We start from the raw sequence: 20,671 nt of genomic DNA, 5'->3' as shown, positions 1-20,671 counted from the left end.
GAGGCCCAAGAACATTGCGGTTAAGCGTTATATCTGGCGATGTCGCACAGTGGTCTGAGATGCCGCGGACAAAAGTCGATTTTCCGATTGCGTTCAAACTGTCCAAAAATACTATATATGTGAAGCTAAAATATCATTCCATTGTAAATAGATCTTTATATCTTCTTTTACTGCCCATTTTTCGAATTACAGGAGTGGTTTTTAGCGGAAGTTGTTTGGGTGTAATTTCTCACATTTTTGACGGCATTTTAACTTTAAAAATACCATAACCAATCGCCATTTTCTTGCTTTTGTGAGTTTATTTCAGAAAAACTCACCTTTTTTAAGATCCATAAACCTAATTATTTATGTTATTAAAGCGTCCGGGGTCTCAGGATAGCTCAGTTTAATGTTATGAGCAAATATTTTTTTAATTATGCACAGTTAGAGATATAAAAAAACCACGCTCTACCACTGTGTTCTCCTGTGACAGGATGCAAAGAAAATACTATCCTTGAAGAAATTTTGAAAGAATTATCTGCCTTTAGTAGCCTTTTTTTATTTATAAGCCGAAATGTGTTACAGAGACGCCTGGCTATCCTAACGCCATGGCGCACTATCTCTCGGCAAGTCGCTTTCGCTGATAAAATCTTCCGTTTTGAGTCTCTCTATCAGGAGCAATTAGTTCATTGTTTAGCATTATCAGCAACAATTCTATCCATGCCTAAACAGTAGATGATTCAGCGACCATATCAGTAACAATATAGCCTATTTGGCACGGGTTAAACCTAACAATTCGCCAGCCGCTAGGCTTCTGTCAGTGTGCGACTACTCCAGCTATTACTAAAGATTCCTCTAATTGTTTAGTGAAAATTAAATACTAAAGGTCTGTGAACAAGTCTTAGGATATGCCACCCGTGAAGGAATATTTTTTCACTTTACGAGAGAAGTGGGCCGAAAAGGACAGCGTTCGTTGCCAGCATCTATATGAGTATATTTTAAGGTAGGTGAAAGTGATTTACTTCCGAGGTGCAACGTACTAAGTGGATCCATTAACCCATAGTTTGCGTATCATATCATTTTTGTGTCTTATTCTAAGGTCACCAGGCAGGTCGGACGTGAAAGATGACAGGAAGCTAATAATTCAAAACTGGCTGTTTTCTTTCATTAATCGGGCGACACTGAGATGGGAAAAGAGCCGTAGAACATTGAACGTGTTTTTGCAGAACAACAATCAGTGGCTTAATTCAGGCATTGATTTTTTTGCGGAAAGAATCGAGCCCCAGCTAACGAGCTCGGAAACTTCTCAACCCTCGACCTCGGGTAAGTTCAATGTTATCAATGGAATATATTATTGCATTCACGTACATGAGAATATTACCTATAAAAAGATTGATTTTACTTAGGTATTGGTCGTCCGTGTAAGAATTTTGAAACGTTGTGTGAGCGATCAAAGCGGGGGAGAACCACGGAAATGCTCGACACAAAAACAACTGAAGAGCCGGTTTATGCGACGAACGCAAGTCTACGAGCAAACAAACAAAGCGATGCAGCTCATTTGGTAGATGAGGCAATTCATGGTAGCCCCAGTAGAGCCAGAAATATAAGGCAAGCGTGGAATATCCATATATATGGCACCAACTTCCCTACTTCTTCCCTACTTACACTGCAGACGAGGCATTAAGCTTAAGGATTGAGGCAAAGTTGACTAAACATCAGTATACTATGTCCATCAGGAGAGGGGCCAGATCTCATAATGCAGCAAACCTTTATCCTTCCTAAGAATAAATTCTTTCCGTAAAAACCCGGTGCTATCCTTTTGCTGCTACGACTGCTTTCATCCCCAAACGTAGACTCAGCACCCGTGTACATAGACAGTGAAGGAACTACGGATGATGAGTAATTGTTTTACTTCCTTATATTCATTTTCCTCCCTTAATTATCAATTCATTAATTAATTATTCTTCAAAATACTTTCATTTAAAATATCTCCCCTCAAAGAATAATGGTCATGTAATGTCTCTAAGTGATAAAACATCCAGTCATTCATGTAAAACTGGATCTGGCGACTTATAAATGCGTAAGTGTTTTTCAGACCACCATTGCATCACACGTCGTTGTAGTATGATTATTCGGAAAAAATAGCGAATGCGTGTTTATTTTTTAAGGAAGTAATTATGTATGCATTAGAAGATATATTTAAGTTGTATAACATCCACACATACCTCTAAAAATGGGACAGTCGACTTTTTTCCGGAAAAAAGCGCTCCCCATACCACTGTGCGTCGGCGGCTTGCGACAATTCCAGTGGTGGACTAGGGAATCCTCTAATGGAATATTCGTGACCCTTTAAATGACATTCAAGGGCGATCAATATAGATAAGGTAAGGTAAATACTGGGTAAACTGGGCGTATGATGCATAAACGCTAGGAATGATTGGGAGTGAAATCATTACTGAATGTGGGATTTTGATTTCGTTCGTCGTCATCAGGGTGATAAGAAGGAGCGAGGAAAATTTGGGGAAGTTGGCCTCAGCGCCGAGAAATTCAAAAGAAAAGAACTTTATTTTTATTCACTGAACACTGTTTTTTGTCAAATCTACTCTTTCAAACCTTATATTTCCCGGAGTTGATCAAAATTAGCTTACCACTGCATCCTGGGTGTGCATCTCTCCCGTTCTTCACAAGTAAGTCATATTTCTCATTGAGTTAATCGTTTCTGTTGGGAATTAGTCTTTTACTTTTCATTAGATATTCATGAACCCTCGCTTGAAGACCCAACATCCTACTCAATAACAGCCGCCGAAGGGATGGTATTCTACGTGCTCCCCGTGGCGGTGCGGTGTAGCAATGGAAATATCAGAAAGAAAATCCATTTGGTTGGTCCTACGCTGTTTTCCATCCATCTTCCTTCAGCGTCACCTATCTCCTCCTGTTATCATCTTCTCACCCACCATGTCTGGCACTTCCTTCTCTGCTTCTTAATTGAACCAACCGTTTTCCTCTATCTTAAATTTAAACTGGTACACCTGCTCAACGTTGTCTCTTCTACAAAGTTTCACTTGCTCAAGTCCGTCTTCCTTCATGTTGTGCCTCGTGTTAATTGATGCTTTGCGAAATCGTATAACATTGTGGCCTTCTTGTTTGAAGATGACGGTTTTTGTGTAGCTCGTCGTTTGCATGTGAGGCATCATTCATAGGGGAGCCTGTTTCATTTTTGTAAAATTCCTGGCTTCAGGCCACCCGGTGTTGTTCGGGAAGGATAGAAGTGGGAAACTTGGAGCTTGCAATTCATGGTCAATGCCAGAATTTTTTTATAAAATAATAAAGCAGATATTAAGATGGCATACATATGTAAGAGTAAACAATGGAAAAGCGATTTCCGTACACCGCACACGGGATCTCCAACTCTCCGCAGCATTGATCATTTAGTTAGTGCGTAGACCAATAACGTCGTGTGTGTGAACGCGTACCCATGCAAAATGGTGAGCACCAAGAGAATTATTAGTTAATGAGTAATGTTTTCCTTTTGAATGTGTCAAGAGGTGCGCCTATACGCCAGGATGCCAGACCACAGAGGTTGCATGATGTGAGGTAACGAACGGTAATAAGAAAACGACGCTAAGGATGCAACCGTAAGATGGGCTCCAGGAGCATGAGATGCACCGGCACAATAAATTATGTTGCAATCCGTGCAGCCGTATGACAATGCGTAGCGGACAGGCCTCCACCGAATAACCGCGCCAATAAACTATAAACTAAAAAAATAGCCCATGTGTATCGTTGTTGGTGCAAAGTGTTGCCTGTGTAAAATATAAACTCAAAACTAGAATTTTTTACACATTACAGTAAAAATTCAAAAATCAGTAGACAATTAAAATACAGACATTTTTTTAATTGGTCAATATGATTTATTTTTTAAATATATATTTTTTAAATCACGAGATGTGGGTCAATTGTAAATATTATTTAATTTTTTCCAAACTTTGCCAACGTTTCGGACATTTTATTTGTCCATCCTCAGGGCTATAAAAATGATAATTTATGATACAAAATTAGTTACATACAGGCAATTTTACAGTTGTTATACATTAAAAAACATACAGTTTCTTTTAGTGATCATATCCAGAAAAGGAAGTTCATTATTTTTTTCTTTTTCTATTACAAATTGCAATTTGGGATGGAAATCATTGAAATGTTGTAAAATAGTGTTATCTTGTATATTATTTGGTATTGCTAAATAATATACAAGAAAAATAAAAAAATAATGAATGTAAAAAAATAATGAACTTCCTTTTCTGGATATGATCACTAAAAGAAACTCTGATGGTTCCATAATAATAGATTGGTACAGGAAACCGCATAAAGCAGATAGATATCTAAATTTTCTTTCCCACCACCCTCTAATTAAAGCACAAAATAAATACGGCCATGGCACTCAAATTTAGAGCACTCAGTTTAAGTGATAAGATTTTCCATAAAAAAAATTTGAAAATAATTGGTAATATTTTAGAAAAAAACCACTTTCCAAAAAAATTAATCAATAACATACTGTATTCAAATAAAAAATCATCTTCACAGACTCACAATACAATAACTACAACAAATATATCAAACACAAATACAGACCAATATCGAGGAATGATTTATATAAATGGATTATCAGAACAAATTACCAAAGTATTCAAAAAAACAAATTTTAAAATAGCACATAAAAACTATAAAACCCAACATAAACTCATATATTCTAAACTTAAGTCAAATACCCCTATGCAGCTTAGAAGCAATATCATTTATTCAATTCCATGTAAAGACTGTGATAAAAATTATATAGGCCAAACATGTCAATATTTAAAAAATAGGATCTCACAACATAAAACATCAATTAAGACCAAAATTCAAATTTGTGCATTAGCAGATCATGCAATTACAAACAGTCACTCATTTCGTTTCGAAGAGGCCAACATTTTAGATACAGAACCAGTTTTATCAAAAAGATTATTCAAAGAAATGTACCACATATCCAGAAATAAAAAAAGCTGCAATAAAAGAACAGACATTACTTACCTTAGCAAAATTTATCATAATTTAATAAATGACATAACCAACAAAGAAAGAAATCCAAGCAACCAAATTGTAAATAAATAAAAACAACATCAGACTTAAAGGTAAATTTTGAATATGTATTTCCATGTTTTTTAATGTATAACAACTGTAAAATTGCCTGTATGTAACTAATTTTGTATCATAAATTATCATTTTTATAGCCCTGAGGATGGACAAATAAAATGTCCGAAACGTTGGCAAAGTTTGGAAAAAATTAAATAATATTTACAATTGACCCACATCTCGTGATTTAAAATATATATATATATATAATAAGGGGTCGTGAAGCATAAAGTTTTTTTTATTTTTTAAATTACCAGTTAGGTAAAAAAAAGTATTTTTTTTTATTTTCTTAACAATTTTTGTATTCAAGTTATATGAGAATTATCTACAGTTTGTAATATATAATCTTTTTTCTTTTTCCATTTTTTATTATTTTTATGAATAATGAATTGAACAATAATTATATAATAGCCTTTGATTAGATGGAGGGAAAAATGTAGAAAAGACTCATGGTAGAGTAACTTAATGAGGAAGTATATATGTAGTTGGGATACATGGACTGTCATCCCAAATATCTGTTATTAGAGTAGTATTTGTCCCCTGGCGGTCGGACAAACATACACCATCTTTTATGCATATACTAGCCGACCCTGTGAACTTCGTACCGCTTAATAATCAGGGAACAGTTTTGTAACACAACTTATAAATCAAGAGCGGTTGTACCGATTTGAATGATTTTTGACTTAATACAATGAGAAAAAAATCAATAAAACCACAATAACGAATAGCAATGACTTGATAGAAAGAAATTTTCTCTATTAAATCTACATAGGGTAGGGCACTACACGCGTATTTTTTTCAATAAATTTTCTAATTTTTACGTGGTAACTTTAAATTTTATACATTACGGTGTTACAAAGCAGGTAATGAAGTAAAAACTTAATGCATTTCGTTGTTGGCCTATTTGAGTTTTCAACCGTAAAAAAATGTTTTTAGGTCCAATTATTTTATATGACGTATTTAATCTATATTACATACTATATTAGCAGTCCCTTGTAACTCATTCGGGGCCGCCCTTGATCCCTTCCACCCGTCCTTCTACGATTGTTTTCATGAGGAAACCACGTCTCATGGTGTGGTCGATCTCCTTCATAACTAGTGCTGTCGCGAGACGAGATGAGACTTGAGCCAGTCTCGTCTCAGTTTCGTTTTCTGAACTCGGTATCCACACGAGTCTCGTCTCGGACGACACTCCCCTCGGTTCCCCCAAAATAAATTCATCACCCAAAAAAGCTTTTTCCTTTGCGTACTTAATCGCTGAAATAGGAAAGCCATAATTTTGAATGTTAAATATTTATTCATCTGGACACCAAATACGTAAAACTGCTAATAAATTGATTGATTTCACTGATATTAAATGAGTAAATTAGTAAAAAAAAACAGAAAATTTCTGAAAAGCGTATTGAGGCACAAATTTACTAAAGAGAAATTCACAAAATGTTTAAGAAAATAAGTGAAAGGTAAAAGAGATAATTTTCTCTTTAATAAAGTAGTTGAAATTTGTTTTTAAAAATTTTGAAAAAAGTTTAATTAAACATAAGTTTTTTATTTGACTGGCAAATTGCACGTCACCCACAAGTTCACACAGAGTAAATTTCTTTCTGATTCTTGATCCAAGCGGTATCTGTGCTTCCTTATTGTCAAGGCTTCTCTTGAGAACAGGAACTTGCCGCTGGAGAAAATGTAAGAGGAATACTGAGGAAGTCACACGCCATTTTTTATTGCACTGGAAAAATTCCCTCATTTGCCTTCCTCCATGTACATATATATGTATATATTTACATCACTAGGGGATCTCGGTATTTGAAGATAGTCTTCAAGTTCTCTCCCCCATTTTTCATTTTGGGATGATTGACTAGGAGCAAATATATGAAGACCATTAGCTTCTAACAGAAAAAGGTTTATTTAAAAGAAAAAAAGAAAAATTCTGTTTTAACTTCTCTCTCAGGTCAAAGTTAAGGTAAGTGAAATTAGCCGAAAAGGACAAAATACCTGCCAATAACAACTAAACTAAACCACTGACAGCAGTGATGGCATGCGGAGGGGAGTGACTGCAGAGGAAACAAACTATTTATGCACGAAGCACAGGGACGGTTGATATTCTGGAGGAAGCTGCCGAATAATCTCAGGATGATTCTGGATGAGGAGTCATTGAAAACAAAACTGATACCGAAGTAATATCTTCTCATGAATAGTGGATCACATCACAATGTTCTCATATGATTGTGGAGGTCTGACACCTCGAAAAATAAGTCGACTCAAATGAGCATGCTTCCTTAAGGCCTCACTTAGAGTATGGTGCTGTGGGACTCTTATGGAGTCAGACTCACAGTTGAAATCAATGGAGTACAGCGCAGAGTGATGTTACCATAGAAGCGAAGGTTTGAATCGCTGATATAAACTAAATGTTTCTCAGATTTCTTTTAATCCCGTTGACTAGATAGTTATCCAAAAAAGAACGTAATAAAATCAATGTTTGAATAACGGCTCTAGTGAATACCTTATCCAAAAGCTATTAGCCTCGAAAGCGCGCGAAAGGGCACCCCTCTGCCAATCTATTCCCAAAGCACAGCCCAACCATTGGAGCCAATCAGCATCCCTAGGATACTTTCCCTACAGGTTCTGTAATCTCCCTCCGAAAGACTAAGACCCAGGGCCACAAATAATTTTACACATATGACCGCAATTGTTATCATCCACATCTTCAAACTTATAAATCGTGCTCACCCCGGATTTTGCTGTGATATATCTGCGCGGTGAATGAGCCGACTATGATGTTTTTCTTAAGTTGCCAGGGGTAAAATGATAAGTAATCAATTTATTTCCACCTGGTAACTATAGCAATTGTAGTTCGCACACGAACTGAAAGGAAAGCGTCTGTGATTTTAATCACGTTATTTCCCACATTTTTTGTGACAAGAACTATATATTTTAAAACAAGGATGATCGATCAAATTACAATTATTTTTAATACTCTAGGGTCATCAAATTGATTTCAACTATGAGTGCATCTGATTATTTTGCGAGACCTTTAATTATTATGTTTGGAATTACCCTGAACGGAGATTTGAAATTAATTAGTCGAAAAGACACGAAGATACAACAACTCTATCTTCCCCTGATTATTTCTCCTCCGTGAATGAATTTGTTCAGAAATGGGTTAACGTAGATAAAGTCATCATTTTAATAATAACTTTAGTCGTTAAAAAAACTGTACTAACATTTCCTTGAGTCATGTGCATAATTTATGTTGATTTTCAGGATGTCTCTTTTAAAAAGCGAAAAAAGTAAAATAAATTCGGATTCGAACCCTCCCAGAACTTAACCGCACCGGCGGCCACAGTATAGACCTACTCGGCCACGGAACCACGTATTGGTAAGAGATAAACGGTGAGTCCAAATACGAAACTAAAGAGAGGAAAGACTTCGCCACGGAAACGCCGAAGGAAAACACTCCGACGCGTGTGTGGACGTGAGTTACTAGGTTTATTCCATCCGCTAATCTTAATTCCGATTGGTATTATGCTCCCGGAGTTTGACTCCGACTTCGGTAGATCGGTCCTGTCAGCTTCCGTCCTCGTTGGCTCTTGGTGGCATACGATTGAGGGATGCAGGTCGCTTTACGTGCCAACCTCACAAGTTTTCACCGACCCGCCCCCGTCAGTTAATTGGCACTCCTGGGTGTCTACATGCTTTTTAAAACGTCAGTACGTGATCCGCGGGCAGTATTGTCCGCTGCAGACAGTGGGCGTCCTCTCCGCCGCGGCGCCTCTCCGCCAACAGATGGCTGTGGTGTTTGTTTTCCGTTTCGGCAGGTGCGCGCCCCACTCTGCTTGGGTTTCTTCCGGTCTGGCCGCCGCATCGGACAAAGAGCAGCCGCTCTCCTGCCTGGCCATGCTCAAACAAATGGTATCGGTGGCGAAATGCGTCTCGGAAGAGACCCTGGCGTACACGAATCCTCCTCGTGTTCGCAATAAAATAGTTGAAATAAAGGACTCGAATGAATTGTAGAAAAGTGATGGATTGGGAAAGGAAAATTGGCAGATATGAGCGGAAAACCATCAAATGTAAGACATGAGAGCAACGAAAGTGAGGAGACAGGGTCTAACTAGGAAGGCTAACAAAAAAGTGTAACTTGGGAAGCTCAATAACTAACGGTATACTACGGAGAAAGAAAAATTTCCACAATTTAATAGCACAGGCGAAGAGAGCATTCCTAAATAATAATAAAAAATCAGTACTCACTATAGCCAACATATTAGCGTAGAAATGATCAAACAATTCATGCGATGCTACATGTGGCGCACGGCTTGGAAATAGAGGGCAGCAGAGGAGTCGCGAGTGGAAGCGATCGAAATGTGGCGCTGCTGTAGAATGATGAGGCGAAGAATCGAGTGCGTTTAGGTAAGTGCCTCAATGAGCCGGAGGGATGAATCTTATACAAACGTAAAGGTGACAGCTTCGATGGCTACGTAATGAGGCATAAAGGCCTAATGAAAGCAATCGTCGGAGGACAGGTGGAGGGGGAGAAGGGCGAGGGAAAGCCCCAAACGAATTGCATAGGCTTGGCTTTTTGGGGCGTGGAAGAGAAAAAATTGGTAAATGGGCCATTCCATGAAAAGAGGTAACTTGAAAAAAAAATAATTTTCAGAAAAAACCGAGGGTGGTCGTTTTTCGCTGAATTTGTTCAAATTTGACCTCAAATATATTGCTAACGTAACAGGAAAGAAATAACCTAACAAGTTATGCAAAATTTATTTGAGAATATGCATGCGAAATTTCAACTTCCAAGCCCAAAATTTTTTTTTTGAGGTTTTGGCCAGCTATTTTTTATGATAGTCCACTGTGAGACGTTTCGATGAACGAGTTGTCCATCGTCATCCGGGCATCGAGGTCCTAGTAACAATCTAGCCCCGATGACGATAGCATTCTGCTTCACGGTAAGCTCAGCGCGGTTTCTGGATGCGGCCCGAGGGTATCATTTCTACTATCTTCTATATTATTTCTACTGTATAAATACCTTTTTCTCAACTTATACGCAACCAAACTCTACAAATGAGGTACCAAAATGTGCAGAATTTATCAGAGAACATGCGACGGCATATTTTACTTCCTAAATATTGCTATTGTTTCCTAAAATTAGTTTTTAAATAATAAAAAAAACTGTAAATATTCCTGACGTTAACGGCGCACAAACTTACGCATTTGTTCATTTGCAACAATATCTCGCATTCTTTAAATAACTATTATCAAAATGCGGCTGATTGCACATTCAAGTCTCCTGTTGATACGTAAGTATGACTTATCGTGCGCGTTTAACAGAGGATAGTGTAATTACTTCCAATGTTTAAAAAGGTCCTCTGACCTCAATTTTATACATGAACATTCCAATTAAATGTGTACATAAGACCCTGCCATTTTTTCTACATTTTTAAATTAGAAACGCGCCTATCCCTCTGTGGACCTGCATTGAAAAGAGCGGGGGAAGCCCGCTGGGAGCGGGCGCAGCACGCTCGTATTTTTATATAATAAGATATGCTTATCAAGAGCTTATAGCCCTTTAAACATCAATAATTATTAATTATAAATGCGAGATGATGAGCAGACGAGATCCGGTGGCCATATTACTAGTAGCGAGTAGCACGGCATGGACTTCGCAACGGGTGATTGTAGCAGAGCTCGGCCGCTACGTCACCATCTGATGACGTATCTAGCAGTAGTGAGGTTTCTGGAGACAACCCTAGGTCTTAGTCTTTCGGAAGGAGATTACAGAACCTGTAGGGAAAGTATCCTAGGGATGCTGATTGGCTCCAATGGTTGGGCTGTGCTTTGGGAATAGATTGGCAGAGGGGTGCCCTTTCGCGCGCTTTCGAGGCTAATAGCTTTTGGATAAGGTATTCACTAGAGCCGTTATTCAAACATTGATTTTATTACGTTCTTTTTTGGATAACTATCTAGTCAACGGGATTAAAAGAAATCTGAGAAACATTTAGTTTATATCAGCGATTCAAACCTTCGCTTCTATGGTAACATCACTCTGCGCTGTACTCCATTGATTTCAACTGTGAGTCTAACTCCATAAGAGTCCCACAACACCTTGTCTTACTGTGAGGCCTTACTGGAGTCGTAACTTATCTCTTTCTCCTATCTACCAAGAACTCTTTTCATATATCCTATGAGACATTCCAAGCAAATGTTACCGACAAGTATTTTACGAACACTGCATTCAAAAGCGCTGTGACTCCTCCTTGAAAAGTTATCCTTTTCCCAAAAATTCATCACCATGCACTTTGCAAAATTTAATTCCAACTCCGAATTACTGCACCATTCTTCTATGCCATCTAAGTAGGTATTTTTTAATCCAAATCCATCGCAATGGTCATCGATTTCTCTGCACACAGCCACCTACATCATCTGCGAAGAGGCGGTATTGGCACGTGACCGTGGTGGTAAGGACATTAATGTAAAGAAGGAACAAAAGAGGACCCATAACACTTTCTTGGAGTACACCTGAGATAACTAGTGTAGTATCCGAGCCAACTCAATCAAAAAAAAAAACCTTCGTCGCAATCGCTTAAGAAATCCTTGATCCAACCAATTACGACGTTATCTATATTGTATGCTTCCAGCTTTTGAATCAGCTTTTATTACGGAACCTCACGTTCTCTTTTTTCTAAATACGTGCTGTTCTTTTGGACACATATTTTGGCTATTTCGATGGCCTATTATTGAACTGACAATAAAATGCTCTCAAATTTTGCAAGAAATGGAAGTGAAATGTGCATGTAATTAACAGGCATGATGTTCGCGTCATTTCAATCTTTATGGACAATGTTATGTTAAGGATTTTTCAAACACTCTTCAAGTAAGGCGCCATCTCTGATGTTGATGCTGCATACCCGATCTGTAATGAAGTTAGTGTCTGCAGATTTCTTGGAATTAATATACCAGAGTGGTTTTTATAAACCACTACTTGAAATACAGATGTACGGCATTTATTTTTGGTCTATTCGACGTAAAGGCGTTGATATATTCGTCGTGAAATTGGTGTTCAACCCAGAGAAGCCATAGGCTCACAAATGCCGAATGCACGCCAATTCGAGGGTGTGGAGATTGAGGGCGGAGTCAGTGGGGGGTGGTGGCAATAACTGAAACTTAGAATTCTGAAGCATTCGTTGAAGAGCGAGTCGTGAGAGAAAGAATGTGTGGGGAGTGGGAGGGATGCGTGGGGGGATGATGGAAAGCAGGAGGCGCGATGATTATTTATTCCAAGGTTGAGGGGGTGGTGCATTGGTCTACATACCCTAGCACTGTCTTTCTTCTTGATCTTTCTCTTCTCACCCACAATGCCTTCTCTTTTAACAACAACTTCTATCCGCAAATGTCCGGCTGTGCAATGGGAAATAGGTTTAGCTCTTCTTATGCCAATCTTTTCCTCGGCCTATTCGAAGAATATTTCCTAACCAATTACCTTATAAAACCTCTTCTTTGGCTTAGATACATTGACGACATTTTTATTCTCTGGTCTCTGAGTGTATCTTTCCTTTCATTCTTGTGTCTTTGTCCATTTCTTTTGTTGGTGAGTGGTGAGCTGTCCCCAGTGCCATATATTGGTTATTCTTGTGTACAATGGTACAGGGAGTTTTCTATGTATAAACCCCCGCCTAAATCATGGTAAATCTAAGCGTCCTGGTAGCGAAACTGGTAGAGCACCCGGCCAGCAACCGGGAGGTTCTGGGTTCGAGTACCAGTCAGACTGCATTTTTACCCTCTGATTTCTTATACATATACATCTTTTGCATTGCAAGTAGCAGTTTTATATTTTTTAAATATTATTATTATGATCGTTTAAAAATATAATTTACAAAATTTAAACAAATAATGCAGTGAAAATGTACTAATTCTACAAGAAGGGAAGATAGAGGAAAGACTCATAGACGAGTTATTTGTTGAGGCAGTTTGTATGTTGTTGGAATTGATGGATCACAATTCCACATGTGTGTGAGGAGTGTGTTTTGGGTGCCACGAGTCTTCTTTTCGTAATAACTTTTACTTTAATTTCATTGCTATTCTCCGAAATCTTTCGATGAATTATTACTAAGGATCTGACGTAAGAACCACCACTCATTGCTTACATTTCCAAATGTTTTGCTCTTACTGCAGTTTTCCCTACCCACCTGTGGCCACTTCCGAGAATTGTTCGACCTGGATTTCATCGCGGGAAGGACTTTCGCATTGTTTCAACCGTGCATGGAAATAATGCATTAATTTATAGCAGTCGGCAAGTTTTGGCTTTCTAAGTGAGCAAATTTGTTTTGCGGTATAGGGTTGCATGGAGTAATGCACGGCCGATGGGAGCTCAGACCCCCTGCATGGATGCGCACATATTATTTTTGTAACAGAGTGTGCTTTAATGACCATGTGGAGAGCATGCATGTGGTTATGCTGCTGCATAAGTACTGGTGATCGGTCACCCCCTGCCGAACATCCTACTGGTGGCTCACTGCAGGCCACCATGTAGAAAGTACCCCACTTTCTATCGCAAAAGAGGAGCGAGGACCCTGTGGTCATTTGCGATAAGCCGTCTTCCATAGGGAGGAGGGAGGGAGAGACCGTTATGGCGGCTCGTCGGTGCCCCGCTTGGGTTCAACTTTGGTTCTGCTTCCCTCCCCCCTTCCTCCCCCGCCCCCAAGGACACAAAGGGAGGGATTCCGTGGTTGCTGGCCCGGCCATCGCACGCTGGAAGGAGAGGCGAGTCGGGCCCGGAGGAAGTGAGAGCAGCATGCTATCTATCCACGACTCTTTCTTCCTCACCCATCCGCTCGTTTCCGAAATGTCGTTCCTAGGCAGAAGAGGCAGGCGACCACCAACATCTTGAGCGATTTGTGCAACAGGCCAGCAAGGGTGGAAGGAAACCGTGTGGCGTCAGCGTTCGCCCACTATTAAAGATAGGCGCCACGGGGACCACGGCTTAACGTCCCACCCGACGGACGGAGTGCTGAACTTAAAATGCCCTCCACAAATCCCTCGAGCTGGGATCTCCGAAAAAATCGCCATTTCACCAGCAGCCGCCGCACGGTGAGGAGTACAAAGGCCTTCGCTCCGACCAAATGCAAACATTGGCCCTCCAGGTGCAGTGACAAAACAAGCACAGAGTCGCATGCGCAATCCGAGACAAAAGCGTAGCTCTAAACCAGATTATGAATGAATCCTCGATGGGTCGATGTAAACAGTGTGAGTTAGTGCTGGGTGTGCCAGCTCAGGAGGGCAAGCTGCCTCGACGATGAAGTGCATGAAGGGTAACTGTTTTGAATTATACGTGCAAATGCGAAGGCAAGCTCAGAGTAAGCCAAATATCGCTCTCGTCTTTATTGAAACATTAAATACCATTATAACCCACCCGTACCACACAACTGCATGGACCACAAGCGAGGGGAAAGCCAATAAAAGAATCGTTGCCTTGCAATTGCGACAGCAGTGAGTGAAACCACAAATCAAAGCGTCAATCCAAATCACTGTTAAACGAGTTTAAACTCGCGACATGTGAAAGATGCATTGGCTGCCATGTAGCAGCAAATGCATCTTTCCCAGATCTAACCAAAGTAGTTCCTCATGAAATTTGAAAACAGAGCAAGAATAGCTATCTTCTGAATGAAAATGAAGACAAAATGAAAATATGGATGAGTTTATGGAGGAAACCTCACATCTAATGTTTCAATTCTTCCATGAGACAAGCACGCAACAATAATTTCAACCCGATTGATTAATATTTATTAACCCATTTTCCTCTTGCTAATTTGCGTCAAGTAAAAAAATCCTTCAAAGAAAGGCACCAGACTTATTGCTGACCCATATGGCACTATACTGTTTCACTTTTCCTGCGCACGAATAACCTGCAACTTCAAGAGGTCAAGGGGCGGCCTTAGGTCCCCGCTTCGGATGCGAATCATTATAAACCACGGCGCCTTGGTGGTATGCAACACCTCCTGCCAGTGGTAATGCAACTGAGGTCTGACATGCGAGGCTAAAAGGTCAACCCTTGATTTTAGTAGCCAAATTGATCAATCATTTTTTAAACACTGTTTTCTTTAAGGTGGTGAAAATAAAACTTACTATGAAGTGCCAGCTTAAAAATGACAAAATCTTTCCCGCTCAATAATAAAATCTTTCCACAAATTTTCCAAGCATTACGGGTGGCGACCCCCCCACTCTCTTTATCCGGCGCAGCATGAATTGGAGAAGAAACCCAACAGACTTTATTTCAGTCCACTTTTCCAGTTTTCCGGCAGCGGAACCAGCGAGTAGAAGATATCTCCTTTTCCATTATCTACCGCGCCGCGCTCATAAGGTAAGTTCACCCCAACCAGCCAGTTGACAATGCAATGATTTGGTGCGCAACTATCTGTGTAATGTGCAGTGGTGTCATAGTGCCGGAACGTCGGGATATACGACAAAAGTCATAATAGTCAAATAGCACTTGTGACAATATTGTTGCCTCAAAATTTCTCGTAAATAAAACATTCCAAACCAATACAAAAAATGTTGTAATAAAATGTAAATAATAACTTGTAATAAAAAATACACCGATTAATATTTCACTTCTAAAACAAAGTTAAGGGAAGTGCGATCCGACAGGGCTAATTTTGCCATCGCGTCACTGCTACTGTGAGAAGAAGTTCGTTTGTTTGTGTTAGAAGAAGCTTAGAAATTAAACATTGAGAATAAGGATCGAAGACTTTCTATAAAAACTGGATACACATGTAAATTTTGTGGAAAACATTCTTTATTCCTATTATTTTTTAAGTTATTGTTATTTTTATAGAAGTAGAAATTCTTATTTTTTAAAGCTCTTTCTCTGTAATGTTATATTTAAAATACAATAAACGTTCTCACCAATTTTTATTATAAAATTAGAAGACGGAAAGGTATAGGAAATACTCAAATAAGAGTAACTTGATAGTAGAGGTAGCCTGTCTGTTGTTTGAACTGTGGGGTCATGATTACGATATTTTTCCAAATCGCTGGCCTATATAATATCAGCATAAATTTCCACCAATTAGTATACAAAAAAGCTGCGACGAATGACGCATATATATATATACGTCATTCGTTACAGCTTTGCATTGTAATAACTCAAGGCCGTAAGGATTTTATCCCTGCTTTCAAGGCACCGATTATTGAAGATACGCACGCAAATCGCTGTAATTAGATATCCATATGGATAAAAAAATACGGACCTATAACAAAATAGCAATCAATGCGAAACTTTAAACATCACATTTAATCCTAAGATTAATAGAACAGGTGACCTGCCAAGTAATTTCTGTTCAACGAAAGCGAAAGGAAGAGACCTTGCTTTCTCGCAGAGCTGGAAGTGTAAAAATCTTCTCGATTTGCACATATATATGTACTTACACCGAGAAAAACTTGGGATATACCCGGAATTGAACATATGAACCTAGAGCCGTCGATTTCCATTAGCACGGGTATCAAACCCGCGGATATATCATCCAAAATGCGAAGGGCAAAGGGTTTTACTTTCGAGAGAGGCACACTTCTCTAGCATACCAAGTAACCAAATTATCCCGTCTTATTTGGCGATGGCTATGCAGAAAGCCTTAAAAATAAGGGCGAACACATTTTATCTAAATCACATGAGAGGAAAATTTCCCATAGATACTTCCAGATGGTACAAAAAAAAAACTTATTGTGTGTAATGTAATGAATGTGAGTGAAAAAAAATGATTGCACCAAACCGAACGGCCTAGCTATGGCCTAAGCCGTGCCAGAGAGGAGAACTCTTCGGCCGTGCTAAAGATACGCAAGCACTCGGCAAGTTGCACGCATGAGCTAATATAGAAACAAATGGACGGATCTAGAAGGGGGGATAATGCTACGATTTTTGTAAGAACCCTACAGGGTTTTTGAAATGTAGGGTTCTTGGATTTTTTTCTCACATTTGCTCACGCTGAGGTGATTACAATAAACAATCTAGCATGTGTTTGTGGCCAAGAATTAACTTGAGCGAGAGCAATTTACTGGGCAACCTCTGGTTTAAACAGAATGGGTATACATTTTTCAAATCTGGTATTATTGACGATGCAGTTTGAATAGTCAATGCTTTCATGTGCTAAATAAATATATGAGAGCAGACATTCCTCATGATCACTGAAATTATTGACTGATTACGAACGGATTTGTATTTTCTATATTGAAGTCCGTTAATGTATGCACAATCGTAAAATATGGCATCCGTAAAGAGGTTAAAAGTTGGTCCGTGTACCATGGGGCACTTCTTACCACATAAACTCACTCCTAGTAACTAGACACGGTTGGTTGAGAGAGAGTTGGAACCACACTAGGCAAAACAACGCACTGCACTGCAGAGGGGAAGTGTAATTGAATCAGTCAGCGAAAGTTTTCATGCTATTATTGCAACACAAACGAAGACAAGCATAAATAAAGGATCGAATTCTCTGAAATGATATCACAGCCATAAGTCATCGACCGTATAACAAGGGCTTCCCCACACACCACTGTGTTTTGCAACTTATACCGAATATATGAAACCATATTTTACCTCGGGCAGGAGCTCAGGACAGCGACTCCGGTGACAAGCGCCCAGCGTGCACGAATATCCTCAGTATTGCACAAATTCCCTCTTTGTTAAACATAACAATCCGAGGAGTAAGGAATGAGAAAATAGCACAGTGTACACTTCTCCTTCAACAACCACTTCACCATACATTCGTCAGGAGACAACAAACGAAGGATTTGCACCACTATGAATCACAACAAGAAGTCCTTTCCATTTGCACGCACATGCCTAGGCCCATGCAACTTCTCAACTACCATCCACCACGGTCGACCGACGAACGCGACGGAAGACTGGAGCGCAGCGTGACATGATACAAACGTAACCAACGCAACAAGTGTGAAAAGGAGGTGGAGGACGGACATCTTGGCCTTCTGAAGCCCCATTGGCCAACAGCGCACGGCCATCCCACCAACCACAGGACTGTATTAGTTATGAGCAACCGGGAGCTCGGTGTTTGAATGTAGTGAAAGATGGAATAAGGAGGGAATCCGCTATTAATTAATTACGTGTTATTTGGCACTTTCCCGGTAAATACAATGAATGAAATTTTCTCGTGTTTGCGAACAAGATGATGATTTTCCATGAAAATATTATTTTTTCTGACTCGCGCAAAAAACCCGTGAGACGTTCATTCATTATTAATTTATTGGAATCACCAGTCGAGGTGTCACGTAATAGTCAAATAACACTTTCATCGATTTTGATGCCTCAAAATTTCCAATTTATACATTCGTAATCAAAAACAAAAAATAGTGGTAAAATGTAAATAATGACTTTCAATGAAGAAACACAGAATAATATTTGACCTCTAAAAAAAAGTTAAGGAAAGTGCGTTCCGGCACAGCTAATTTTGCCACGACGTCTCTGGTTATGACGGTGTTGCACTGATTCCCATTAAAATGATTGATAGCGGAATAGCCATAAGAGCGTTGCCAAGATTCAGGGAGGTATCAGCGTCAGAGGCTACTTCATTTCAAAATAGTAACTGGTACCCACTTAAACAGAATATAAAAAAATTAGGATTTATTTTTTTCCACAATGATAAGAATGGAAGTGAGTAATATAGAAACGTAAATTCAATGAATTACTGCACGAGTAAGTAAAACTGACAAAATAAGACAATTTATTACTTACCCATCCACTGGTGGATTCAGCATCAAATTTTGGTGAGGGGTCACAGCCTGGGTCCAGAGATAATACAAGGTTGGGCAAATTGCAGGCTGAGGAGTATTGAAATACAAAATAATGCACCAAATGTATTTGAAATGCAAAATAATGCACCTAATGTATTTCAAATCCATAATACCTTTGATTTGGGTATTTGAAAAACAAAATATTGTTTAAAATATATACAACACATTGTAAGTTTATAACTCTCCAATTCCTGCGCGTTATCGTTTGCTGACCTGTGTCACAACAGTCGGCGACACACATAGAATGGAAAACGAAAACCGCGACGCAAGTCAACTTGTGTCGATGAATGGAAAGCACCCAGTGTGGCCGAACTGTGGTTTACCTGTGGCAACTATGGCAATGGCTAGCCACAGCTTGCCATACTATGGCCTGACTGTGGTTGCCATGTGGCAAGCCATAGTCTGGCTTGCCAAACACATATGCAACTATAGCCACACTTTGGAAAGCCACAGCTGCCACAGGTGATAAAGTTTGTTTACAGTTGCTATAGATACAGACTTGTTGATGAGTTATCAAAATGAGAGTTGGTTGATTTCATATATATAAAGAAGGTGTGTTAAAGAAAGAAGAATATGTATTTATTTCCAGAGAAAAGGCTTCCACATTATTTATTGATTTATTCTATTTCGGCGTCTTTCCGTGAGTTTACTGTGATGTTGAAATGTGGGGAAGATTTGATAGGCTACCATAAAAGTTGTAATGACTAAATATGTGATTTTACCTGTTACAGATTGGTCCATAGGCCTAGTTAAAATATCTGGAGGTGGATGTGTAACATGTTCCTGTCTCAAATCCAAGGCAATATTGTAATACTAGCAGGGATGCCGACTTACAAAAAATATTGGGGGGGCCCAAACTGGGAATCTTGCACCGGGAAATTTTATTAGTAGTGAGTTTTAAGTTTTTTAAGCATTTTAGAAGAGTCATATGACCAACATAAGAACCCTGATAACTCGAAACTCGATATCTGGACACTCTAGGGAAAATCGACAAGCCTGACACATTTTTTCCTCACACCCATAACGAATTTTTGAGGGGGTTCGGGCCCCCTCAGACCCCATGGAGTCAGCGCCACTAAATACTAGCTTATCTGCAGTGTTATTTTGTTTTTTTGAATAACTAACCTACACGATCATTAATGGTTATATTACATTATTTATGGTGCATTTACTGCAATAATAAAGTAGGTACTTACAAACATCATTTACTAAGTAAAGGTACTTTTCTTTGCATTTACCTTTCTGATACTCCATATCGCAAAGTGCTACTTAGGGGTATGGGGTGCCAACCAGAGGGCATTTTACCCTATTTATTATTTAAATTGATGGTAAATTAAAATTTTTAATGTATAATTAAAATTTTTGGTTCGCAGTTAATTTTCCAAAAAATCATTATTTTTGCATTGATGGGCATAGTTAGGATGGAAGGAGGTATAATAATACTAGTAAAAAGGAATCATTATATGTATAAGTATTAATATATTAGCGGTGGAGCATTGTGGCAAACCAAAATGTGGCCATTGTGTGGCTATCCACAGTAACGCCACATTATGGCCAGCCACACTTTGGCCGGGGGTCAAAACCATTATGGTGCCATAATGGCTTTGACCATTATGAATAGTGGAACAAGCTCCCACAATATTGTGAGGAAACCTGGCCGAAATATACACCATCATAGCGGGTGAGTGTGGCGACGTGAACTCTTCGTGGAAACAACTTGGGAGTTGTACAC

At 39.1% G+C, this 20,671-nt stretch overlaps 1 protein-coding gene across 2 annotated transcripts in view; it reads right to left on the bottom strand.

The window, feature by feature from the left end:
- The window catches only part of LOC124158457 (rho guanine nucleotide exchange factor 10-like protein), a 173,396-nt gene extending 155,316 nt beyond the window's left edge, over positions 1-18,080 (bottom strand). The window contains exon 1 of one of the 2 annotated variants that reach the window (XM_046533548.1): positions 17,729-18,080. The gene's annotated coding sequence lies outside the window, so the exon portion shown is untranslated. The remainder of the gene's footprint in view (positions 1-17,728) is intronic. The other variant, XM_046533551.1, reaches the window with a different exon arrangement.
- Between the last annotated feature and the right edge of the window lie 2,591 nt (positions 18,081-20,671).

Source organism: Ischnura elegans, chromosome 5 (assembly GCF_921293095.1).
Source record: "Ischnura elegans chromosome 5, ioIscEleg1.1, whole genome shotgun sequence".
Classification (NCBI taxonomy): Eukaryota; Metazoa; Arthropoda; class Insecta; order Odonata; family Coenagrionidae; genus Ischnura; species Ischnura elegans.
The sequence above is the reverse complement of the archived record's forward strand: the minus strand, read 5'-3'. Positions and strand labels throughout refer to the sequence as shown.